Here is a 27746-nt window from a genome sequence, read left to right as displayed (position 1 = left end):
CTAGAGACTCACAGGGCTAGGATCTTTTACAAAACAATCTGAAATCACACTCAAGCCTGATGTTAAGCCATTTGCCCTTCACACTCCCAGAAAAGTTCCACTCCCACTTCATCAAAAAGTGAAAGATGAACTAGACCGTATGCAGTCAATTGGGACAAAGTTGACATACCCACACAATGGTGTGCGGGCATGGTAGTTGTGTCAAAAAAAGACCAAACTGTGAGAATTTGTGTAGACTTAAAACCTCTAAACACAAGTGTTCTAAGAGAGATTCACCCTCTTCCAAAATTTTCACTAAATTGGATGCCAACAGTGGGTTCTGGCAAATTCCTCCTAGCAAAGAAATCTCGCCACCTCACTACATTTGTGACCCAAATTGGCCATTTTTGCTTTTAAAAATGCCCTTTGTGGTATATCAAGTGCCCCTGAATACTTTTAGAAACACGTGAATGAGGTAATTGATGGCCTTCCTGGAGTGTTATGCTTGATGGATGATGTTCTTGTGTATGGCAGTGACCGACATTAGCATGACACCCATCTTGATGCTGTTCTCACCAGAATCCAAACTGCTGGCATAACCCTCAACAAAGACAAATGTGAATTTGCTAAGAATTCTATAATATTCCTTGATCATGTCATCAATTCAAATGGAGTATTCAAAGAAAACTTCAGCTATCAGTAGTATGAAACAGCCAGCTAATGTGTCTGAGTTATAACATTTTCTTGGCATGGTGAATCAACTTGGCAAATTTTCACCCCAAACATTGCAGAGCTTTCACAGCCTCTAAGAGAACTACTTAGTACCAAAATAGTTTGGGCTTGGGGTCCTAGTCAAACAGATGCCTTTAACAAGCTAAAACTCAAGCTTACCTCCACCCCAGTCCTGGCCTGGTAAGATCCTACTGCTGAAACAAAACTCACAGCACATGCATCAGCCTACAGCCTAGGTGCCGTTCTCATGCAGAAAACTAACCAACAGTGGAAACCTGTGGCTTATGCTTCAAGATCTATGACTGAAACTGAAACTAGATATGCCCAAATAGAGAAAGAAGCCTTGTGCCTGTGAAAGATTTTTTGATTACATCTTAGGAATGAAAATTCATATTGAAACTGACCACAAACCACTTGTTCCTCTCCTTGGTTCAAAGTTTCTAGACAGTTTTCCACCGAGAATTCTCCGTTTCCGTCTCCCACTTAATGTAATTTGAGTATACAATTTCACATGTGCCAGGCAAATTACTTTACACTGCCGACACTCTCTCTCGCTCACCACAACAATTTTCAGAATCTGATCAACAACTTGCAGAGCTTACTGAAAGTCAGATGACCAGTTCCACTTTTCAATTCCCAACTACAAAAGACAGTTTAGACAAGTATTGAAGAACTTAAAGAGAAGACCCAATTTGCTTAAAGTTCATCACATTTTGCCAAACAACTTGGCCAGAAAAACATGTTATTACTGGAGAGCTTAGCAAGTACTGTAATGTTAGAAATGAACTGACCATTTGTGATTCTTTACTCCTTTACAGAGCTTGTATTGTTGTACCTGCAAAGCTTTAACATGACACCCTATGTAAAATCCATTGTGGTCTCCAAGGTATCGAGAGATGCCATCTTCGAGTAACAACCTCAGTGTGGTGGCCGGGAGTATCTTCACAAATGGAACAATTCATCAATCAATGGCCCACTAGTGTGAAAGTTACACCTCCTGCCAGAGAACCAATGCTCAGCTCAGAACTGCCTAAATATCCTTGGCAGAAAGTGGCTACAGACCTCTTTGAACTGAATAAACAATCATATTTGTTAGTAGTTGATTACTACTCACGTTATACAGAAGTCATGAAACTAAATTCCACCACTTCTGCAAGCATTGTAAGTGCCATGAAGACAATTTTCTCCTGACATAGAATACCTCAGACAGTCAGTTACAAGTGATAATGGACCTCAATATGAAATGAAACAATTTTCCTCAACTTATGGATTCAAACATGTTACATCCAGTCCTTATTACGCTCAAGGGAATGGTCTTGCTGAACGCATGGTTAAGACTGTGAAAAGTCTTCTAAGGCAGACTTCTGTTCTGATATGGCTTTGACCCTCCTTAGTTACCAAGCTACACCACTTCCATGGTGCCTCTTGGGTCGTGCTGAACTCCTGATGGAGCGATGATTGAGAACAGATGTACCACAAGTTACAAACCAACTAGTTCCTAACTGGCCACATCTACAAGGCTTTGCAGAGAAGGACAAGCAGTATAAGGAACAGCAGAAAGAGCAATATGATCGCCGCCATAGAGTAAGATCTGCAGCACAGCTTCCAGCAGACACAGATGTATGGGTAAAGTCCCAAGGTAAACAAGTGCCAGATACAATCACTTCAAACTCTACCACACCAAGATCATAATTATATTGTCAACACACCACTTAAGGCTTTACAGCACAAGTGTTGAAGGTCTGTAGGACACCTGGTCCTACAACCTACTCAAAGACTTTAGCTACATACAGTGTGTTTGAAAAGTTGCAAAAAGGAGAAAAAATCCATGACTGAGCCTAGGTAGTCTCGAACCTACAGCCATCCGATTTACGCTCAAACGCTTACAGGAGTCTACCAGGTGGTCAGGATGTTTTCTCCTTGTTATTTTCATGTAATTATATCTATAGGAATTCTAGAGAGTAACTCCTTATCTCTAAGTACCCCAAGTAGAACCAAATGGACACTAGTTTATTTATTAAAGTAGAGCCAAATGGACACTAGTTTATTAAGTTAGAAGGAACCGATTTCATATTACAGAATGACTTACCGATGAAACAACTACAATTAATACACACCAAACAAGTGATCCTGACAGACGAATCACTAGATCTCAAATTGGCACACAGATTAGACCACCTGAAAAACATAACTATTCTTAAGACTTAAGAAAGGGAGATGTGGTGTAATCCAATACTGAACAACATGCACACACATAATTATATACTTTGTATGTAACCTTCTAAGTTAGGGTCCGCAATCCGAAAAATCAACTTCTACAAATCAATCCCCCTACCATTGTGGGATGTTCTTTGCAGTATCCCATTGCTTGATCCACCATGAAACCGGAGGGATGATTGTTGTCTTCACAGAAATATCGTTTTCAGTATCTCGCAAGATTCAAAATTTATTTTTTAAATTTCGTTCTCCACACAAAGGACCGGATGAAACTTGCTACTTAGCCAAATCGTATCCAGAGTTGTTGTAGTTGAAAAGTACGCACAGAAATAAGTAAATGATCTGCTGGGTGCCCGGCACAGGGTTGTTTTCTTTGAAAAAACAGACAAAGAGATACAAAGTTTCGAATTCAAACTGCCCTACCACCCAGGGTAAGAGAAGCTAACTCTTCCTCATAGTGTTTCGATACGGTTGGGTGCATAGTCTGTCTATGCTGTTAGTTTGGAAAAGATCTGAGACTTCTCACCATCTGGGTGACGAGCGTCAAGTTTTTCTGCAGCATCAAAGAATTGTGTCGCGCTTTCTAGCCATTTCCAGCGCTTCTGCAGCTACAACAATCATCAATTATAAACTAAAACTATGGCAAAAGATGTCCCTGAACGTTTGGTAGTAGCGGTTGTCAATTATTATTTCATCCACGGCTTCCACGCCTCGCTCTAAGCTATGCATCCAGGGAGGCAGCAAAATCGTCCAAATTTGACTTCACCCATCACGCTCCACAGCAGCTTCAAGTTTTCACTAGATCACCCTACATCACCATTATGCTGCAAAACATCCAAAAACAAACCGAAAAAAGCATAAAATCTTTCATTTTGATTCGAGCTGGGTGGAGCTCCTTGTGAGCTGCTGGTATATTGCACCATATGAAATCACAGAAACACCAACTACTACTACTACCAAACGTTTTGATCCATCCTTTATCATCATTCTAAACAAAATTAAGTGACCAGTGTGTCATCAGAAGTACTGGAAAGCACTTTGGTACCATTGAGAGAATCCCTTGAAATGACGCACGAAATTTTTGACGTTCTTCACCCAGATGGTGAGAAGTCTCAGATCCTTTCCAGACTAACAGCATAGACAGACTATGCATCCAACCTTATCACATCACTATGAGGAAGAGTTGGCTTTTCTTGTCTTGGCTGGTAGGGCAGATTGAATTCGAAAATTTGTGTTTCGTTTTCTGCTTTTTGAGAGAAAGCAACCCTGTGCCGGGAACCCAGTGAACCATTTGCTTATTACTGTGCGTACTTTTTAACTACATTAACTCTAGATAATACCTATCTAAGTAGCAAGTTCTATCCTGTTCTTTGTGTGGAGCACGAAATTTTAAAAATAATTTTTGCATCTCACGAAATACTAAAGTCGATATTTCTGTGAAGACAACAATCGTGCCTCCGGTTTCATGGTGGATCTAGCAATGGGATACTACAATGAACAACCCACAATGGTAGGGGGATCGATTTGTAAAAGTTGATTTTTCGGATTGCGGACCCTATCTAAGTGTAATGTATTAGCTAGCTATAATTGACTTATGATGTATGACATCTATAATGACTTAGAGTCGGTAACGCAAGCAGGTTCACTCAGACTAGAACTATATCAAAACTAATTTTAATTCAATAATCAAGACACACGGTAGTGTGTCGTTCGGCCCAAGAAGCCGGCGCGTAACACCCGTGAGTATATTGACAGGAAGAAAAAAAAAGGCAATTTTCGCACCTCCGTAGCTCTGTGCTGCCTTTATGAAACAAGATGATTTTTGTTGTGAACACGCCCTCCAACTTCAGCACTCCACATTACAAATTTGAGCGAAATCGCTTCAAGCGTTCCCGAGATATGCGACTTAAAAAATTGGCTTAGTTTCTTGGTTTTTTCTTATTTTCTTCCTCTTGTCGCGCACTTACAAAAACTGCTATAAAACGCGACCGCCATATCCGATTGCCTTGAAATTTGGCTCACAGAAGGGGGTATAAAGGCGCATCTCGGTACCAACTTTGGCTGGAATACGATAAACAGGCAAAGAGGTATGAGCGATTATTCACGAAAAATAACACCAATATGTTATCACGCCTACAGGGTAAACCGCGTATGGGAAGAAGATGAAAATCGGTGGATGAATAGGTTAACTATTGAACCTCAAACCTTTTGTGATTTGAAAGAAATCGAGCTAAAAACCAGGAAGATACAACGAAAAAACCAACAGTGTGTAACAATTACGCAATCGAGATTAGCTAATAAAAAACGACTACTTGTCACGCCTACCAGAAAAATCGCTTGGGGTAATGCTTTGAAAATCACTGTACAGATGGAGTAATCATCTTAGAAAGGCTCTTCAATGGTGTAGAAGAATCAGACTTAAAGCCACGGAGTTATAACATTATTATTATTATTATTATAACACGAAATCCAACTTGGTGTAGCATGTGCAAGATCGAGATACTCTAATAGAGTAGTCACCTTAATAGAGCAGTCACCCTGAAGAGAATTCAAGAGATCAGCTAGAAACTAGTAACCTGTATAGAGATCAGCTACAAACAAGTCACCCTGTAGGGAGATCAGCTACAAACAATCCACCCTGTAGAAAGATCAGCTAGAAGAAGTTACCTTGTAGGGAGTTCAACTATGGAAAGAGATAGTTCAGCTAGAAGAAATCACCTTGTAGAGTTCAGCTACAAAGAAACCACCATGTAGAGAGTTCAGCTACAAACAAATCGCCCTGTAGAGAGATCAGCTAGAAGAAGTTACCTTGTAGAGGGTTCAGCTACAAAGAAACCATCATGTAGAGAGTTCAGCTGCAAACAAATCACCTGTAGAGAGTTCAGCTACAAACAAATCTCCCTGTAGAGAGATCAGCTACAAGCTAGTTTCCTCAGCTACAAACAAATCACCCTGTAGAAAGATCAGCTAGAAGAAGTAACCTTGTAGAGAGTTCAGTTACAAAGAAACCACCATGTAGAGAGTTCAGCTACAAACTAGTGACCTTGTAGAGACATCATCTAGTAGAAGTTACCTTGTAGAGAGTTCATGCAGCTACAAACAATTCACCCTGTTCAGAGATCAGTTAGAAGAAGTTTTCTTGTAGAGAGTTCAGCTACAAACAAATCACCCTATAGAAAGATCAGCTAGAAGAAGTTACCTTGTAGAGAGTTCAGTTGCAAAAAAACCACCATGTAGAGAATTCAGCTACAAACTAGTGACCCTGTAGAGACATCAGCTAGAAGAAGTTACCTTGTAGAGAGTTCAGCTACAAAGAAACCATTCTGTAAAGAGCTCAGCTGCAAACAAATCACCTGTACAGAATTCAGCTACAAACAAATCACTCTGTAGAGAGATCAGCTAGAAGAAGTTACCTTGTAAAGAGTTCAGCTACAAAGAAACCATTTTGTAAAGAGCTCAGCTGCAAACAAATCACCTGTACAGAATTCAGCTACAAACAAATCACCCTGTAGAGAGATCAGCTAGAAGAAGTTACCTTGTAGATAGTTCAGCTACAAACAAATCACCCTGTAGAGAGATTAGTTAGAAGAAGTTACCTTGTAGAGTTCAGCTACAAAGAAACCACCATGTAGAGAGTTCAGCTGCAAACAAATCACCTTGTAAAAAATTCAGCTACAAACTAATCATCCTGTAGAAAGATCAGCTAGAAGAAGTCACCTTGTAGAGAGTTCAGCTACAAAGAAACCACCATGTAGAGAGTTTAGCTACAAACAAATCGCCCTGTAGAGAGATCAGCTAGAAGAAGTTACCTTGTAGAGAGTTCAGCTACAAAGAAACCATTCTGTAAAGAGCTCAGCTGCAAACAAATCACCTGTACGGAATTCAGCTACAAACAAATCACCCTGTAGAGAGATCAGCTAGAAGAAATTACCTTGCAGATAGTCCAGCTACAAACAATTCACCCTGTACAGAGCTCAGTTAGAAGAAGTTTCCTTGTAGAGAGTTCAGCTACAAGCAAATCACTCTGTAGATGTAGAAAGATCAGCAAGAAGAAGTCACCTTGTAGAGAGTTCAGCTACAAAGAAACCACCATGTAGAGAGTTCAGCTGCAAACAAATCACCCTGTAGAAAATTCAGCCACAAACAAATTGACCTGTAGAAAGATCAGTTAGAAGAAGTTACCTTGTAGAGAGTTCAGCTACAAAGAAACCATTCTGTAAAGAGCTCAGCTGCAAACAAATCACCTGTACAGGATTCAGCTACAAACAAATCACCCTGTAGAGAGATCAGCTAGGAGAAGTTACCTTGTAGAGACTTCAGCTACAAAGAAACCATTCTGTAAAGAGCTCAGCTACAAACAAATCACCTGTACGGAATTCAGCTACAAACAAATCACCCTGTAGAGAGATCAGCTAGAAGAAGTTAGATTCTAGAGAGTTCAGCTACAAAGAAACCATTCTGTAAAGAGCTCAGCTGCAAACAAATCACCTGTACGGGATTCAGCTACAAACAAATCACCCTGTAGAGAGATCAGCTAGAAGAAATTACCTTGTAGATAGTTCAGCTACAAACAATTCACCCTGTACAGAGCTCAGTTAGAAGAAGTTTCCTTTTAGAGAGTTCAGCTACAAGCAAATCACTATGTAGAAGATCAGCTAGAAGAAGTAACCTTGTAGAGTGTTCAGTTACAAAGAAACCACCATGGAGAGTTCTGTAATAAATATATGTATTATATTATAATTTGTACATTTACTGATAAAATCAGAAATATTTAAAGTGTTTAAAATGTGCTTCATCTTTTCTTCTTTCTGTGGTAAAGAAAAAAGATAAGTTTAAAAAGTCCCAAAGCTGGCCATGGCCAGCTTTGGGGTATACAAATACAAAAGAAGTGAAATCTAATCCAAAACAGCCAAGCTGTAAAAAAGAGTGCGGCCCTCAGAAAGGCTATGGTGAAAAAAGAAGTGAAATCCAAGGTGGCGGCCAAGAAATGGCTGTGATGGTAGGTTAATGGTAAAAATTTAATAATGACAATTCAGGTGAATTTTGTGCCACTTCCAAAATTCACCTGAATTGTCATTATTAAAATTTGGATTAGATAATATATACATCATGATTAAATCATTACAGGCCTAATACAAAAATCACATGATAAACTACTACACTCCTCCCTTTTCTATAAAAGGTTACAACAACTTAAATAAAATCAGTCAGTGTAGCTTGGATTTGGCTTACACACACGAAGCAGATATCTTTGCTGAGAAGTATCGGTAGGGGGAGCTGAGTCTACAGTACTTCTGGCTGCAGGAGCAGTAACACTATCATCTGGTGAGACCTCTGTTACATCAGTAGCACCTGAACTGTCTAACAATGGGATACCTAGCATTTCAGCATCACATTTGTCTTTGTAGTCTCCATAAACGGTTCACTGATTTGTCTCACATGATCCACATGTCATCTCCACAACTGTCCAGAGTCCAAACAAACCAAACATGTTAGAGGGCCTTGCATTTTCTCAATTGTTCCCATTATCCATGGCTTGGATGGATCTCGGTCCCTCACTAACACTTTCTGTCCCACTTGGAGGTTCCTTTGCCTTCCCTTCTTATCATGATTTGCCTTCTGAGCTGCTTGCTGCTCATTCACTCTCTTATCTGCGTTAGGGTGAAGCAAGTCCAATCTGTTATGAATCATTCTTCCCATAAACAATTGGCAAGGTGGTTCATTAGTTGTAGCATTTGAAGTAAATCGGTAGGTAAACAGGAAATTCGACAATCAATGGCTGAAACTCAATGGACTGTCACAATTGGGACCAGCAAAATCTATGTGTACTCTTTGCCAAGGTTTGGCTGGCCAAAGCCAGGGGTGCAGTGGAGCTGATGCAGGGGAGTTCTTCACTGATTGGCAGGCTACTCAGCTTCATGCCTTCTCTTCCAATTCACTGTCTAGAGCTGGCCACCAGAAATAACTACTCACAATTAACTTCATCCTGGATGATTCTGATGAAGTTCATCAATAAGTTTACTTCGTAGTGGACCCGGAATGATTACTCTGTTCCCCCACAGCAAGCAACCACTCTGAGTTGAGAGTTTCTTAGCATGTCTCCAGTATGGCTTCTCATCACCAGACACAGTCTGAGGCCAACCTTTCTGCACATAACTGTATATTTTACTCAACAACTTGTCTCTGCGTGTAGCTGTAGCCACCTGTTCAGCTAACACTGGTAAGGCTTGTAACTGTCCAATCATAAAAGCATCACTCATATCAGTGATAGGAGAAATATAGTTAACACATAAGGGTAAACTGGATAATGTGTCTGCATTGGAATGTTCTTCCGTACGTCAGAACTGAATATCATAAGAATATGCTGACAACAAAAGAGCGCACCTCTGCAGTCGAGCGGCAGCAAGAGATGGGATTCCCTTCTTTGGACCAAACAATGTAATAAGAGGCCTGTGGTCTGTCACTAAAACAAATTTGCGACCATACAAATATTGGTGGATTTTCTGGATTCCATAAATCAGAGAGAGGGCCTCTTTGTCAATCTGTCCATAGTTCTTCTCAGTCTTTGATAAGAAAATGCAATGGGACGTTCTTGTCCATCAGGAAACACAAATGACTGCCCTGATGCCATAAGCAGAGACATCTCCAGCAAGTTTGATGGGCAAGGATGGATCAAAGTGTGCTAACACTGGTGCAGTAACTAAGAGTTTCTTAGCTTCATAAAATGCTCTAGTGCACTTCTTTGACCATCTCCATGCATTACCAGACTTCAGGTCATTCAGTGGATGCAACAGGGTTGCTAAATTTGGCATGAACTTGTAGTAATAATCAAAATGAATCTAAGCTCTTGCACATTCTTTGGCCTAGGTGCCTTTGTGATTGCTGTGACTTTGCTGTCTAATGTGTGTAGCCCTGACTCATCAATTCTATGTTCCAAGTATTCAACTGTCTTAGAGAGGAACACACACTTTTCCTTCTTGACTTTGACACCATACTGTCTCAGTCTCAGAAACACCTGCTCCACATTCTTCAGATTCTCTTCCACAGTGCTCCCACACACAAGTATGTCGTCAAGGTAACAAATGACATTAGGAAGCCCTTGCAATATTGTATCCATAACTTTCTGAAAAATTGTAGACGCTGATACCACACCAAATGGTAATCTAGTGTGCCTGTATAGGCCACGATGTGTATTGATGGTGACAAGGTCCTTGGAATCTCCAGATAGCTTTAACTTCTGATAGGCATGTGTTAAATCAATTTTGGAAAAATATTTCCCTCTTGTTAAGGTGGCAAAAATGTCATCTGGTTTGGGCGGGGGTACTGGTCTATTTCCAGCATAGGATTAATAGTCTAATGTGTGTAGCCCTGACTCATCAATTCTATGTCCCAAGTATTCAACTGTCTTGGAGAGGAATACACACTTTTCCTTCTTGGCTTTGACACCATATACCGTCTCAGTCTCAGCAACACCTGCTCCACATACTTCAGATTCTCTTCCACAGTGCTCCCACACAGAAGTATGTCATCAAGGTAACAAATGACATTAGGAAGCCCTTGCAATATTGTATCCATAACTTTCTGAAAAATTGCAGGCGCTGATGCCACACCAAATGGCAATCTAGTGTACCTGTATAGGCCACGATGTGTGTTGATGGTGACAAGGTCCTTGGAATCTCCAGACAGCTTTAACTGCTGGTAGGCATGTGTTAGATCAATTTTGGAAAAATATTTCCCTCCTGTTAAGGTGGCAAAAATGTTATCTGGTTTAGGCAGGGGGTGCTGATGCCACACCAAAATACTGGTCTATTTCTAGCATAGGATTAATAGTGACCTTATAATCACCACACAACCAAATATGTCCATCACCTTTACGCACTGCTACAATGAGTGCTGCCCATGGGCTGTAGGTGATCTTCTCAATAATGCCATCCTGTTCAAGATGATTCAGCTCTTGCTCAATTACTTCTTTGAGCGCAAGTAGCACTATTCTGGCCTTACCAAACTTGGGAACAGCATTATCTTTCATCTGTAATGTGGCTTCAAAACTGTTGATCTCACCAGGCTTCCCTATTTTCACAGGCCCAGTCATATATATATATATATATATATATATACTGTGTGCTGTACTTACTATTTATCATTCTGCTATTTATTCTGTTAACTGTCTATTGGTAATAACTGCGAGTAACACAGTGACTAGCTTCACACTACAGTAGAGAGTTCAGCTAGAAACAAGTCAACCTGTAGAATGATCAGCTAGAATAAATCATGCTGTAGAGAAGTCAGCTAGAAAATCACTCTGTAGAGAGATCAGCTGGAAACAAGGCATCCTGTAGAGAGATCAGCTTAATCAAGTCACTCTGTAGTGTGTCCAACTACATTACAAATCACCCCTGTTAAGAGCTCAGCCAGCTACAAACAAATCTCTCAGTAGAAAGTTCAGCTACAGAAACAATCCACCCTGTAAAGTATTCAGTTAGAAACAAATCACTCTGCATAGAGATCAGGTATAGAATCAAGTAACCCTGTAGAGAGATCAGCTACAAACAAATCTCTCAGTAGAAACTTCAGCTAGAAACAAATCATCATGTAGAGAGATCAGCTAGTAGAAACAAGAAACCCTGTAGAGAGATCAGCTCGAAACAAATCACTTAGCATAGAGGTCAGGTAGAAACAAGTCACCCTGTAAAGAGTTCAACTAGAAAAGAAGTAACCCTGTAGAGAAATCAGCCAGAAACAGGTCATCCTGTAGAGAGATCAGCTACATTTCAAATCACACTGTAGATAGATCAGCTTTACTCCATAGAGAGATCAGTTAGAAACAAGTCACCCTGTAGAGAGATCAGCTTGAAACCGTTACCCTGTAGAGAGAAACAAGTCACCGTGTAGAAAATCAGCTACATTTCAAATCACCCTGTAGAAAAGTCAACTTGAAAGTTGAAACATATATAATCACCCTGTAGAAGGATCAGCTAGAAACAAATCACCCTGTAGAGTGATCAGATAGAACCAAGACACCCTGAAGAGAATTCAGCTAGAAACATGTCACTCTGTAGAGGGTTCACCTCAGTGTTGAAACTGGGTTGGCACATTTTGTCCAGGTCATCCGGGTCAGACCTGCTTTAAAAACTAATTAAAAGTAAATTTGTAATTGTAAATTTTGGATAGAGGTGTAGCCATCCAAATCACACACAAAAATAGTAGCTATACCCATTAAAAATCATACATTATATTACTATAGTGTCTGTCCAGCAGATTCTTAAATTGATTAGGGGAGCTGGACTGATTGGGGTAAAGACACAGCTTAAATCACGATAAATACGGAGAGAACGTAGCACCGTCTTAGCAAGCTGCAAATGGGCAAGGACGTACTAATACGGAATTCAGTCCGTCTATGAAGAATTACGTGAATGTAATGCTGTTATGATTAAATACGAAGAGGACGAAACACGTCTTCGCAAGCTGAAAATAGGCAAAGACGTACTAAGACAGAATCAAATTCGTCACTGCGGGCCATTGTAGCTAATGCTGTCATATTTTTTTTACGTTCATCAAGCTGAGATGTTTACGAGACGGATGGATGACGATCGAACAGATCGTCAACCATAGATGGATGACGATCGAACAGAAGGGATGGCTCTGGATGGGTTACTGAAACTGGTTAGTGCACAACTCTAGTCAAGTTACGAGTCTCAGCGCCAAAAATTATCCTGGAGGTTTCCCCGAGACACAGCACTCGTATCTGCACAAGATATACCATAGTAGAGGCGGATCCAGGAGCTGGCAGGGGGAGGGACAAAAACAGGCTGACTTGTAGGTGGGTGGGGAAAACCAGATTATCTTGTTAGTTGCTGCATTTATGAAGCAGCAAATAATCACCACTTTATAATAGTAGTGTCCCACTGTTGATTTGACATTAATTTTGCCAGATGGTTGTGGAGCCTTAAAAGCTGTGTAAAAGGCTATGAATCTCTACACACGATAATTTTTTTGTTAGAGGCGCTTAGTACGCACGAAGGTGCTGGGGGAAATTTCACAGCTAGTTTGACTTTGGTTTGCTTTGATTCATAATAAATTCTACTAAAACCTGCATATCATTTTAGCCCTGACATAAAGTTGAGTATTACTCATAAAAGTATGGTTCCTCCAAAAGGTGACGAGGGATGAGGGGGGGGGGGGGGGGGGGGGGGCTTTTGCCCCAAATGCCCCATCCTGGATCCACCATTGCATAGCTACTTCCCTATGGTTATTGCCTATGTACTCAATGACTTGATCTACTGCCTGTCAAGGAACAATCATCACGAAAATACGTAATAATAAATAACATCATTATTTCTAAGTCTGGTTCCACTGGTGGCAGTGCATGTAATAAATATCATGAGTATACTGTCCTGCAATTATTGCATGCATAGTACAACAACCATGCTCATCACAGAAAAAGGTAGAGGATATCAGCAATTACAAGTCAGGTTAATCCAGCTGCTCATATAATGTGAGCCTTGGAAATATAGCTTGCTGTACATTGTAAACAAAATGGCACATAAAATATCCATAATATATACTTGCTGCACAATAAGATATCAGTACATCCTGAAATTTCACCAAAGTTTTAAGTCACACTGCCATTCCCAAGGTGTTTATACCTAAGTTACAAATCTCAATCCTTTGATCTTCATTTTCTTCTTTCAATATTTTTATAGCTTTTTAGCGATCTGTAAATACAAATAACACTGTTATTGAGACACAAAACAGGTCATCTTTGTGAGAAGACATGATACACATACAAGACCCAGAATCAGGTTGCAAGTATGTATAATGTAACATGAATGACACCTACAAATCTCAGAAATATATCAAAAGTGTGGCCACAACACACAATGGTGCACATACAAGACCCAGAAACTGGTCAACAGTGTGGTAACAACTGACACACATACAAGACCCGGAAAAAGGTCAACCATATGTGGTAACACATCACAATTGACACACATACAAGACCTGGAATCAGGTCGACAGTGTGTGGTAACACATCACAATTGACACACATACAAAACCCAGAAACAGGTCGACAGTGTGTGGTAACAAATCACAATTGACACACATACAAGACCTGGAATCAGGTCGACAGTGTGTGGCAACACATCACAATTGACACATATACAAAAAAGGTCAACCATATGTGGTAACACATCACAATTGACACACATACAAGACCTGGAATCAGGTCGACAGTGTGTGGTAACACATCACAATTGACACACATACAAGACCTGGAATCAGGTCGACAGTGTGTGGTAACATCACAATTGATACACATACAAGACCTGGAAGCAGGTCGACAGTGTGGTAACACATCACAATTGACACATATACAAGACCTGGAATCAGGTCGACAGTGTGCGGTAACATCACAATTGATACACATACAAGACCTGGAAGCAGGTCGACAGTGTGGTAACACATCACAATTGACACACATACAAGACCTGGAATCAGGTCGACAGTGTGTGGCAACACATCACAATTGACACACATACAAGACCTGGAATCACGTCGACAGTGTGGTAACACATCACAATTGACACACATACAAGACCTGGAATCAGGTTGACAGTGTGCGGTAACATCACAATTGATACACATACAAGACCTGGAAGCAGGTCGACAGTGTGGTAACACATCACAATTGACACACATACAAGACCTGGAATCAGGTCGACAGTGTGTGGCAACACATCACAATTGACACACATACAAGACCTGGAATCAGGTCGACAGTGTGTGGCAACACATCACAATTGACACACATACAAGACCTGGAATCAGGTCGACAGTGTGTGGCAACACATCACAATTGACAGACATACAAGACCTGGAATCAGGTCGACAGTGTGTGGCAACACATCACAATTGACACACATACAAGACCTGGAATCAGGTCGACAGTGTGTGGCAACACATCACAATTGACACACATACAAGACCTGGAATCAGGTCGACAGTGTGTGGTAACATCACAATTGATACACATACAAGACCTGGAAGCAGGTCGACAGTGTGGTAACACATCACAATTGACACACATACAAGACCTGGAATCAGGTCGACAGTGTGCGGTAACATCACAATTGACACACATACAAGACTCGGAAGCAAGTCGACAGTGTGTGGTAACAAGTCACAATTGACACACATACAGACCTTCAGTACAGGCTACTGTAAAGCTTTAATAATAATAATAATAATACAAGACCTGGAAAACGACAGTGAGTAGTAACACATAATTAACATACATACAAGACTTGGAAACAGGTCGCCAGTGCTTAAATTACAAGGCGAATACCACACCTACAACGTCAGTGCGTGGAATTACAAAACAAATGACAAATCTACATGATACAGGTTTCCAATACAACCCGAATTACACGTCTAGTTCATCTACTCAAACGAAACTTCGACGATTTCCACAACACTGACATGTGTTCACTAAAACACAAACCTGATTGTCGACTGTTGTATTCCGCCTTGAAAAGATGGTTTAATACACCCAACAGCACCGTACCACATCGTACTTTTCATCCTTCTTCCCAGCGGCACTAAATAGAAATTTTCATAATGTGTTACGCACGTGATCGTGCAGCCACGAGGCAGACATGCGGCGAGACGGGAGGGGAGACACAAGGTGGTCGAGGCAGCTCAAATGCATTGTCCTCGGCTGTCAGTACTTGGTGATGTTAATGTTGATCTCTTGAAGTCGTCTTGTTCACTGACTAAATTGTTCTTGTCCATCATGAAACAGCTACAACTTACTGATCTTGTGTGTGTGCCAACTAGAGTTACCATTAACAGTTCTTCACAGATTGATGTTCTTCTCACTACTGATGTACATTGTTTTGATGCTACAAGGGTATATCCTTTTAGTGGCAGCGATCATTGTTTGATTGTTAGTCACTTTTATTCCAGGGGGTTTCGTGCTGACTCTCCATCTCACCGGATTATTTCTGTTAGAAACTATCAAAAGCTTGATAAAGATAAGTTAGATGAAATTTTTATGTGTGATGATATCTGGGATGATGTCTTATCGAAGTTTGACAATCTCTCTGACTGTTTGGAATGTTTCAATTTAATTATTAATGGGTTGCTATATAAACTGGTACCTCTTAAGAATTTGAGAGTTCGTCAGCGGGATTGCCCTTGGCTATCGAATGCTTCTCTTACTAAGGCGCGTCGTCTGCGTGATATTGCTCATAGAAAAGCCTTGAAATCTGGCTCTCTGTCGGACTGGTCATCATATAAATCTCTTCGTAATAGGGTGAATTCCATGCTGCGGTCTGCCAAGGCTAAATATTTTGAAAATCTATCATCTTCACTTAAGAGTACTCCTACCACGTTTTGGAGACATTTTCGATCATTGTCAAGGAGCTGCAAGCCTTCAAATGGTATACAACTTTCTGTTTCTGCAGATGTGTTCAATGAGTACTTTCTTTCAATTCCACACAAAACAATTGCTAACGTGACTGGTAGTGTGCCAGCTTGTGAGTTTCTAGAAAAATTTCTGGAGAATAAGTCTGTGCCTCAGATGCGGTTCTCTTGTGTTGATGTTGGGACGGTGTCATCTGTTGTTACTAACCTAAATGTTCATAAAGCTACTGGAGCTGATGGGGTCTCTGCTCGGTTTGTTAAAGCTTCTCCTTTTATGGTGAGGGTGATTACTGTGTTGATTAATCGATGTATTGAAAGCTCCACTGTTCCCAATCAGTGGAAGCAGGCTATTGTGACCCCAGTGCCTAAGGTGAAGCACTGTACTAGTATGTCTCACTTTCGTCCAATTTCTGTGTTGCCTACTTTATCTAAGATACTTGAGCGTATCCTGTATGATCAAATGGTTTCACATCTGAACAAGTACAATCTACTGACACCTCATCAGTCAGGATTTCGTTCTGGTTATTCCACTCATGATGTGCTGCTGTATGTAACAGATAAATGGATTAGGGCTATTGATAGAGGTGAATACACTGGAGCTGTGTTTTTGGATCTGGCTAAGGCCTTTGATACTGTTGATCATGCGATTCTGTGCTCTAAGTTGCAGTGTTATGGTTTTCACGGAGCGTCTTATGCCCTGTTATGTGACTATCTGTTAAATCGACAACAATGTCTGGTGTTTAATGGTAATACATCAGACTGGGGCACTGTTACAATTGGTGTGCCCCAAGGATCTGTTTTAGGTCCATTGCTTTTTGCTTTATACATCAATGATTTGCCATCTGTCGTTGATTACTCTACTATGGACCTGTACGCTGATGATGCTGAGTTACATTATAGCCATTCAGACTTGGGTGTTGTGGAAGCACAAGTTCAATCTGATTTGGACAAGGTAGCTCGGTGGATCAGTAGTTCTCATTTATGTCTTAATGTTGTGAAGTCAACTGCCATGCTCATTGGAAGTCGGCAAAGAATTTCGGGCAAAAGTTTTAATGTCTCAATTGGGGGTATGGCTTTAAGCCAAGTTGACTCTGTTCGATATTTGGGTGTTATAATTGATCCCACATTATCGTGGTCCTTACATATCACTAATATAGCCTCTAGAGCTAGATCAAGACTCATCAATCTTTCGGTATGGAACTTTGACACCTGCAGTGCTATGTTTGCTTTATTCAGCTTTTGTCCTACCATTGTTTGATTACTGTGATGTTGTGTGGTGCCCCACCACCGCTAAGTTTACTGCACTGATTGAAAGAACTCACTCTAAGTTTATGAAAAAATTGCCAGCATTGTACCAGAGCAAGTTTTCCTTTACTTTGGTGGAACGTCGTAAGTTTCATACAGCTATACAGATCTTTAAATCTATTCACCAGAAGCTACCTTCGTATCTCCACAATATATTTCACTATTCCAGAGATATCACAGGTCATATTGGTCGAAACATTAATAGACTCTTTGTTCCTAGAGTAAACAACAATTATGGGAAAAGAAGTTTTTATTACAGGGGAGCTATGATATGGAACAGTTTACCATCAACTGTTACTGAAGCAACCAACTTATCTAAATTTGTACGGTTATATCATGATAAATTTAGTTGATTGTATCTGTGTAGTTTTGTGTACTGTTCTTTATATACCCTTTTGTGTTGTATGTTTATGTATGTATGTATGTATGTATGTATTTGTGTATGTATGTATGTATGCTTGTTTCGCAGGGCTCCACTGAAAATCAGTGTTTTTCACTGAGTGGAATCCCTGTTTAAATATTACAATTACAAGTAAAGTATGCTGATCTGTAAAGCTTTATGGATGGGCAGATACTCGCAACAGATGTTGAGTACCAGATCTGCTACTAGTAAGTCGTCTGCCATTGTCGAGGCCATTGTTAAAGAGTCCAGAACGGAATGATTCGTGAAGAGAAATCCTGACGATAACAGCAGTGGAAGGATATATGTTAACGCAGTAGTGGAAGGGAAAGAACGTACTTTTAGTGTCTTACTGCTGTAACTCTTCTCCAGATTGCCGGTGCTCATTAATTAGAAACTTACTGAAATACCGCCCCACCATTCTTCAAAAGTTTCTTACGTGAAAACGAATAGTGTCTCTGTATCTAGAATTAGCAGTTGGAAATGCTGATGGAAAGGGAACCCAATGATAGTACTAGTGGAAGAGAAGGACTTGCCACCAGTCAGACAATATGTAGTACATTCTTAGATGATTGTTCTAAGCATTTAGAGTGTAACATTGTTTTGAGAAATGCTGGATGGCAACATTGGACAGGAAGAATAGCCGAGTACGATACTGGTAGAGAAAGATTAGCCAGCAGTGAGATGGTACATGCTTGAAAATATTTCTTGGAATATATTACAGAAGAAAAAAAAGCAGTAGCAGTGGAATAGGAAGACCTGTCAACAGGATGGTATGTACAGCACTTTAAATGGTTATTTATATGTAAAACGTTGCATTTAGAGTGACATATTTCTTGTAAGAAATGCTGTCTATATTGGAAGAAAGAAAAGTGAACGAGAGTTTTAGTAGAAGTGGAAGACCTGATATCAGTGGGTCGGTATGTACAGCATTTTTGAATGATTATTATTGTGTAAAACTTTAGTGAAAGCAATACTGACAATATTGAAAGAAATAAAAGCGGACTAGTGTACTAGTAGAATAGAAAGAACTGCCAGTGGTGGGACGGTATGTATAGCATTCTTGAATGATTATTTTAGGTATGAAACACTGTTTAGAGCGAACTATTTTATTTCTCAGAAGAAACGCTGACTGCTTTTGAAGGAAGATAAGTAGACTACAGTACAAGTAGAATAGGAAGACCAGCCAGCACGTGATGGTATGTACAGAATTCTTGAATACTAGTGATTATTGTTTCTATAAATCTTTGTATTTAGAGTGAAATATTTCTCAGAAGAAATGCTAACTATTGGAGAAAGATAAGTGGACTATAGTACAAGTAGAATAGGAAGACCTGTCAGCACTGTGATGGTATGTACAGAATTCTTGAATACTAATGATTTTAAATTTTTGCATTTAGAGTGAACTATTTCTCAGAAGAAATGCTGACTACTTTTGAAGAAAGATAAGCGGACTATAGTACAAGTAGAATAAGAAGACCTGTCAGCACTGTGATGGTATGTACAGAATTCTTGAATACTAATGATTTTAAATCTGCGTTTAGAGTGAACTATTTCTCAGAAGAAATGCTGACTACTTTTGAAGAAAGATAAGCGGACTATAGTACAAGTAGAATAGGAAGATCGGCCAGTACTGTGATGGTATGTACAGAATTCTTGAATACTAAAGATTTTAAATCTTTGTATTTAGAGTAAACTATTTCTCAGAAGAAATGCTGACTACTTTTGAAGAAAGGAATGTGGACTATAGTACAAGCAGAATAGGAAGACCTACCAGCACTGTGATGGTATGTACAGAGTTCTTGAATACTAATGATTATTGTATCTATAAATCTTTGTATTTAGAGTAAAAATTTTCTCAGAAGAAATACTGACTATACGCAAGAAAGAAAAGTAGACTAGAGTACTAGTAGAAGAGCAAGACCTGATGTACAGCACTTTTGGTGATTATTTTATAAGTAAAACTTGTGTGTTTATAGATTGAAATCTTTCTCGGAAGAAATGCTTACTATGCAAGAGAGAATGTACTTGAGTGCTTCTAGTAGAAGAGGAAGATTTACTATCAGTGAGATGGTATGTACAGCACTTTTGAATGATTATTTTATAAGTAAAACTTTGTGTTTAGAGTGAAATATTTCTTGGAAGAATGCTGACTATTTTAGAAGGAAAAGCAGACTATAGTACGAGGATAAGAGAGATCTGCATCAATTTTCATGGTGTGTAGAGTGTGGCACCGAAGTTGCTGGTAGTAGCAAAATTAGATGATGGCACTAGAGCAGAGAATGTGACGGTACGTACAAAATTCTTGATTATCAGACTATATAGTAATGTATCCTGTTTAGAATTTTTGAGATGAAAGGATTTACGCCAGCACAGAAAGTGATGAATGCAAAAGAGGTATGTTGAGAGTTGTTGCATTTTAATATTTTCAATCGATGTACACTAGAATTGGAAGAAATTGGGAAGGCAATCCCAAGGACGGTGAATGCTGTATGAAATAACTGACGGAAGTGAATATGAAGACTAGAATTTCATTACTTTTCATATATTTTTATATTTAAATGAATATCCGATTTTCGTACCTCGAGTATCCTTCGGGATCACGTGCGGGGCTACGTGACAGCACTTCCATGACGGGGCGTAACTAGGTATATACGATGTATTATGACGGGTAACTACGTCTAGACGTCCTGAAAAGTGGTCCCACGACGGATTACTACTAATCTCGTCGTGGGGTTACAGACGTTTTCCGTAGTTGCCACGTATCTTTGTTAATACGGGATGAATTACGGGAAAATTTCCCTCCGTATTTGTGGCGAATTTTGCTGTGAAGAATTCCAATCATTAATCACTCTAATTGAAAAGAAGGATGATCTTGATAAGCAATTTGTATGTGGTTTGATTATAATTTCATGTTGTGTCCTCTTGTTGTTGTGATTATGGAGAATGACAATAAGTTCTCTGTATTTATGTTATAGAAATTGTTGATAATTTGGTACAAAAGTAATAGATCTCCTCTAAGCCTTCGGTACTGCAAAGATGGTAAATTGAGATAGTGCAATCGATCATAATAAGACAAATCACGATAGGTGGTAATCATTCTAGTGGCTCTTCGCTGTATAGCTTCTATCTTATGTTTATCCATGATGCAATATGGCCCCCTAATTGCATTATTATACTCAAGCAGTGGGCGCACTAAGGATTTGTATAGTTTAAGCATAATATCTGGTACTTACATTCAAATACTTTAGAAATGACAAATGAGACATAAGAAGCTATCCAGGTTTCACCCGGATTGAATCACGTGCGAAGCAAATTAATCAGCCAGACGGTACGGAAGTGTATAAACGTGTCATGGTCAAGTCCTGATGCAACCCAGCTTCTTTCGTGAGCCACGCCCACTTATCGGACGACTGCCTACATCCATACTTGCAGCCACGCCCATTTATCGGTGATATTAAAGTCTACAGGTATGCACGAAACCATGCTCATAGCTGCCTGCTGGCCTATGTGGAGCCACACCCACTAATCGATTGTTGGTGTACAAGATTACTTAAGCCCCCTGTCCACCATTCATGTCGGGTCAACTATTTTGGTACTAGAGTAATTAATGACTGGTTACAAGTGATATTGTAGGTAATTCTTCATTAAATAATTTTAAATCAGCTATAGATAATTACTTTTATGACTATAGATTTATGTTAATGTAATAATTATATTCATAGTTAATTTTTGTTTATTGCATCTAATTTATGTATGTGTATGTATGTAATTGAATGGGTGTACAGGCTTCTAAGCCTCAACCCAAATCACATCATAATCATAATTATAATCAAAGATACGGTCAAGGCCAGCTTCTTTCGTGAGCCATGCCCTTTTATATCGGAATGTGTTAAAATTATAGTGTGTTATTATTATTTATTGTTAATCAGCAGGACTCTCCAGGGGTACAATGCTGATGTGCAATTACATGTGTACAATTTCAATTAGTTATATAAGTATGTACAATTACAACAAGTTACTTAATTATATACATATGTACAATTACAATAATAAACTATAAAAATATATACAATTACGATAAGTTACTTAACTATATACATAGAAGGGGCTAAATTTTGCTTAAATTCTTCAACACAGTCAGTCTCAATAATCTCATCATCTAATCTATTCCATTCTAGTACAGTTCTTGGGAGGAAGGAATATTCATATACATCAATTCTTTGTTGTTAGGTATGCGCAAAGCCACACCCACTTGCAGGAAACGTATCTTTTTTTGCAAACTTAAGTGGAATCATGCCCACTGACTACCATCGCTAAGTATAGACACCCTCGTGCTTAACGCCTTAGTAGGCACTCAAAACGTGGCTCTTGGCGCACGCCTTACTTTTAATTAATCCGGGTCACATCCTGGTCAAATCCGGGTCTGACCTAGTCTGGCGTAGCCAAACCGCGCGCGTAACGCGAGGGTCTGGTGACAGCCGCATTCAATACCTGTGCAGATGGAATGCAATTGTAATTTGAAACTGCGAAAGACGTGTACAATATTCTTGTTAATTAACGCACCTGATCTTTCATTATCTGTCAGTGGAGTTACAACAACAACCATAAAAGAAGTCGCATCTAACAAGCAGTTACACACTGGAGGAAGACAAGCATAGCACACTTTTCCCATAGCCTGTGAGAAGAATAGCGAATACATCACTCCCCAAAACGAATTCCACTATAACGTCTCTTTGTTCTGGTTTCAAGGAATAATACCCTAATGATAATGCTGCAGATTCAGCAGCAGCCAGAATTCGATCTGTACAAACGGAAGTCATAGTGGCCTAAATCGGAAATCACGTCATGGAATGTTGTTAATTGGCCGCTAAGCGATCTGATTGGACGCACCGATTTTCCGTAAGGCTGGCACAGGTACTGAATGCGGCTGTCACCAAATCCTCGCGCTACCCGCGCGGGTCGGCTACGCCAGAGTCGGCCAGACTAGGTCAAATCTGACCCGGAATGCCATCCATGTCAGCGGGACATCTGGGTCAGCAGTAGTGACCCGGTTTCAATGCTGATTTCCATAAAGTGAGTGGCAGCTGTTCGAAAACCATAGTTCCCGATAAGTGATAGTTGACTCTACGTCATGTTAGTTCTATCATAGATAATAGAGTAAAAGGGATAGGAAACGCAAGCTCCAAGGATATAGGATATAGGATATAGGATATCTTAGGATATCCAAGGATATAGGATATAGGATATCTTAGGATATCTCTTAGGATATCTTTCAAGCTCCTTTAATTTTGCGCATAACTTCCTTGAGAGTTGGTACCATCCTAGTTCTCTCGATTACTTACTTGAGTTCATTGTAGTGAAGTTTCACAGTTATTGGTTGCAAAATTCTGTCGTTACAACAATTTGTTTCTCTTTGATACAAGCGCACCAAGCGTAACGAGTATGTTCGTGACGTAATACACGGAATTCCAATAGAAATGTACGTATTTTGTGACGTAACGTTATTGCGTTTCCTATCCCTTATACTCTATTATCTATGGTTCTATTCCCATGAAATATGACAATTATTATCTGCTCGAATCTGATTGGTGACCGAACTTTTGTTCGATCACGGCCAAACTGTTTCGCTACACTGTAACCATGCAGACCTTGTGATCTGGGGTTACGACTAGCGAAGTGCACTCGGAAGCACGGTAATTTTGTAAATGGCCTTAATGGCTACCTACAAATTCATACAAAATAATATTAACATACCTAGGACAGCTACAAAACGGCAACTCAGTTTAGCCCCAGTGCTTAGCATACGTGCATGAAAAGGCTGTAGATAGTCACGCAGCACCAGCAACCAATGTTGTCTGCTCATGCAGTTATAAAATATATTGTATAGAACAATAGTATAAGGTCAAGTACGGGAATGCTTACAAAATACTGTGCAGTAACCACTACAATGTGAGGGGATTTTATTGTGCATAACTGTACTATTTTATTTTTATGTTAAAAGCTTTTTAATGTGCATTGTGGGGAAGCTTCCCACAGCCTGAGTATTGTGATTGATGATTATAGTTTGCTAATGCTGATATAGCACATCCTTGTGTCAAAAAGAATATCCTTTATCAGTTTCAATTTGCAGAGCTGCATGGCCATAAGGTTAGGCAGAGTACACAAGCCTGCCTAGGCCCTAGGCCTGAGGAGGCCCATGCATGCAGAGCTTCAAAAACAGGGACCTTAGATTTTAGACTGCATGCACCTAATGTTTGTTACAATGAGGCCTCTGGGGCTGTAGGCAGACGCCTAACTTTGTGGTAGGTTCTGCAAACTGAAACTGATAAAGGATATCCTTTTGACATTCAACACAAGTTTAAGGAAAAATTAGAAATTTTAAGTTACCAACCAAGAATTGATGTATATAAATATTCCTTCCTCCCAAGAACTGTACTAGAATGGAATAGATTAGATAATGAGATTATTGAGACTAACTGTGTTGAAGAATTTAAGCAAAAATTAGCCCCTTCTATGTATATAGTTAAGTAACTTATCGTAATTGTATATATTTTTAGTTTATTATTGTAATTGTACATATGTATATAATTAAGTAACTTGTCATTATTGTACATACTTATAATAGTTAAGTAACTAATTGAAATTGTACACATGTAATTGCACATCAGCATTATACCCCTGGAGGGTCCTGCTGATTAACAATAAATAATAATAAAATAAGTTCGATTATGAATCATAGAAAAAGGTAGGTAAACAAGGGAGGTCGCCTACACCTCAAAAAAAGTTTCAATTGTGGGATTAGTTTTCTTCATTTTGGACAGGCATGTTCTTAACCTGATACCAAGCAAGGGTGCCTCAGTTCATTGTCATTTTCGTGTTACAGGACAAGAAAAGTCTTATCACCGCTATACAGAGTACTTCAATTAGATTTTGCTGATTTTGGCAGGCAATATTTAGAATTTCAATCATCTGACTATTTTCAAGCCATAACTGCAATGTCTACTAATAAGTCTGCATCTCCAAGAAAGCAGAAAGGTACTAGGGAGAGGAAGAGGCCTGCTGATTTTACTCCACCCGGCTGCAGTAAGAAGCAAAAGGACAGAAGTGAAGAAGACATAACTGAGGACATATGCCAAGTATGTGACACCAATTGTAGAGTATTCATCAACCACTGAAGGAGAAGAGGCTGTGTTCTGTGAGGGACAATGCAATGCCTGGATTCATAGAAAGTGTAGTGGATTAACTTCTGAACTATTTGATATTGTAAGCAAGTCAAATGAACCTTTCCGAAGCTGTTACTGCATGCTGACACATCAAAGAAGTGAGATCAACACACTGAAACACCTTGTAGAATCTTTAACTGTAAAAATTTCCAGCCTAGAATCTAAACAGTTGAGACCAACACCATAGTTAACCCACAACCTCCTCCTAATCAGACACCCAAAGACACACAGCTTCAGTCAACTTCAAATCCAAATTCAATCTTCTAACCCCACCTGTCAACACAAGTACATAGCCCCTACTTTTAAGAAACCCGCTACCCCAGATGACAAGACACAAAATGATCATAAATTTAACATAGTTGTCTATGGTATAGATGAATGCAGCAAAGGGACTCCAAAGAACGAACGACTCAATCATGACCTAGACAAAGTCACATCCATCATCACTAAAGAAGAAAACAGTATTAGTCCTTTATCCATTCGTGACCTTGTAAGACTTGGAAAATACCATGAGCAATTGAAGCAACCTCGTCCACTACTTGTCAAACTCAACTGATCCATTGATGTATCAGCACTGTTGTTAAAAGCAAGATCTCTGTCAAAAAACATTAGAATAAAACCAGACATGTCTCAAGCTGACAGGCTTGTTGAGTCTCTTCTTCTAAAAGATGGTCATTAATTCAAAACAGTATTGACCGCAAGGTCATCAAAATTCGAAGCAACAAAATTTTTGTGCACAAGAAACTTCATGGCCAAGTTATAAATTCAACTTTTGTCCTATCTCAGTCTCATCAGCTCATTCCAATGGACTCTCCCAGTTGCTAACTGACTATCCCACAAGATTCCTGAATTTTTGTAGCTAACTAATCAGTTTAATTATAGTGTATGTATGTACGTAAGTCTTGTTAGGCTGCTGGTACGAGTTACCAGCAGACCCTTGGTAGTTCTCTACCATAAAGTTTAAATAAATAAAATTAAAAAACCTGCAGATATACTATATATAGTGAACATTTGATCCCTAATTCATTCTTGCTCTTGGGTATAGACTGAATTAGGGATTAAATGTTCGCTAGTATACTATGATCTGCAGATGTAGACGACCTCTCTTGTTTCCCTACTTTTTTCTATGATCCCTAATCGAATTTAATTTTTAATTTTTCCTTAAACTAGTTTTTTCGCTTTTTTTGTAATATTATTATGACTGGTGAACCCATGTATACCTACCGCACCAAAAGAAAGGATGGTGCCAAAATTAATGGTTTCGTCTGGACGCGTACCCCGTCTATCAAAAACTGTTTCAAAAATGCAGTGGCCATTACGCTTCGTTTTCAGCTATGTTCAGCCCGTTACACAGCGATACAGACGAAAAACAGTAGAAGTGCCTCTGCAACAATGTTACTACGACATCAACCCTACCTCATTTTTCACTTTGAGTAATACGGATACCACCAGAAGTCACCAGCGCAGGGGCGGATCCAGAGTTTGGAAAGAGGGGGGCACCTTTCTCAAAAACAGTTGAAGACCAAAAAAACTTACTGAAAACCAGTTGAAGACCAAAAAAAAAAAAGGTCGCAACAATAATAGCTAGTTATCCTTACCAACTATATCACGTCTGTTACGTAAAATAAAATCCTATTTATAGCTTCATAGGTAAGCTACACTGCCTCATGAACATTGTGACTACTTTATTAGAGTAATTGACTGCTCTATTAGAGTATCTCGATCTTGTATGCAATTTCGTGAAGGGGGGGGGGGGCATTTGCCCCAAATGCCCCATCCTGGATCCGCCACTGCAGCGTACACTCGTTAATACTCTGCTGCTAGTGAAGCATAATTTTTTCACCAACAGAGTAGTTAATTTGTGGAATTCTCTTCCAGCAGATGTTATTTCTGCACCAAGCGTGGAATTACTTTACTTTGGCCCCTTTTCTGTTACACTTATTCAGTCAGTAAGTTAAGTCACTAGGTCTAAGTCCTTGTAGGGTAGGTAATCCTAAGGCTGCAGCACATGTTGCTGTCAGACCTTCAGTGCTGGTAAAGTAAAGTGCTAATCAAGACACACGATAGTGTGTCGTGCGGCCCAAGAAGCCGGCGCGCCACACCGTGAGTATATTAACAGGAAGAAAGAAAACGCAATTTTCACACCTATGTAGCTCTGTGATCCCTTATCCGATTGGAACCAAATTTGCTAGAGACGTGCCGCCCAGTTAGGGGAGTCTACATACCAAATTTGAATAACGTCGGTCCAGCCATTTCCGAGATACGAGCGAACAAAATTTCGTTTTAATTTCTTCGTTTCTTCTTCTTCTTCATCTTCCTCATTTCGCACACTTCGCAAAATTCGCCATAAAACACGAATGCGTGCTCGGATTTGGCTGAAATTTGGCACACGTAAAGGGCTCATTAAGGCGGATCTCCGTACCAACTTTGGTAGGAATCCGATGAACATTCACGGAGTTATT

The 27746-nt window shown here is 39.6% G+C and overlaps 1 protein-coding gene across 1 annotated transcript in view; it reads right to left on the bottom strand.

Annotated features, from left to right (window-relative positions):
• LOC136264804 (uncharacterized) overlaps nucleotides 1–23937 on the bottom strand; it is a 60546-nt gene extending 36609 nt beyond the window's left edge. Inside the window, exon 1 of the mRNA XM_066059573.1 lies at nucleotides 23816–23937. The gene's annotated coding sequence lies outside the window, so the exon portion shown is untranslated. The remainder of the gene's footprint in view (nucleotides 1–23815) is intronic.
• Nucleotides 23938–27746: the final 3809 nt, after the last annotated feature.

This window comes from Dysidea avara, chromosome 8, assembly GCF_963678975.1.
Source record: "Dysidea avara chromosome 8, odDysAvar1.4, whole genome shotgun sequence".
Taxonomy (NCBI): domain Eukaryota; kingdom Metazoa; phylum Porifera; class Demospongiae; order Dictyoceratida; family Dysideidae; genus Dysidea; species Dysidea avara.
This window is presented reverse-complemented; position numbering and strand designations above follow the sequence as displayed.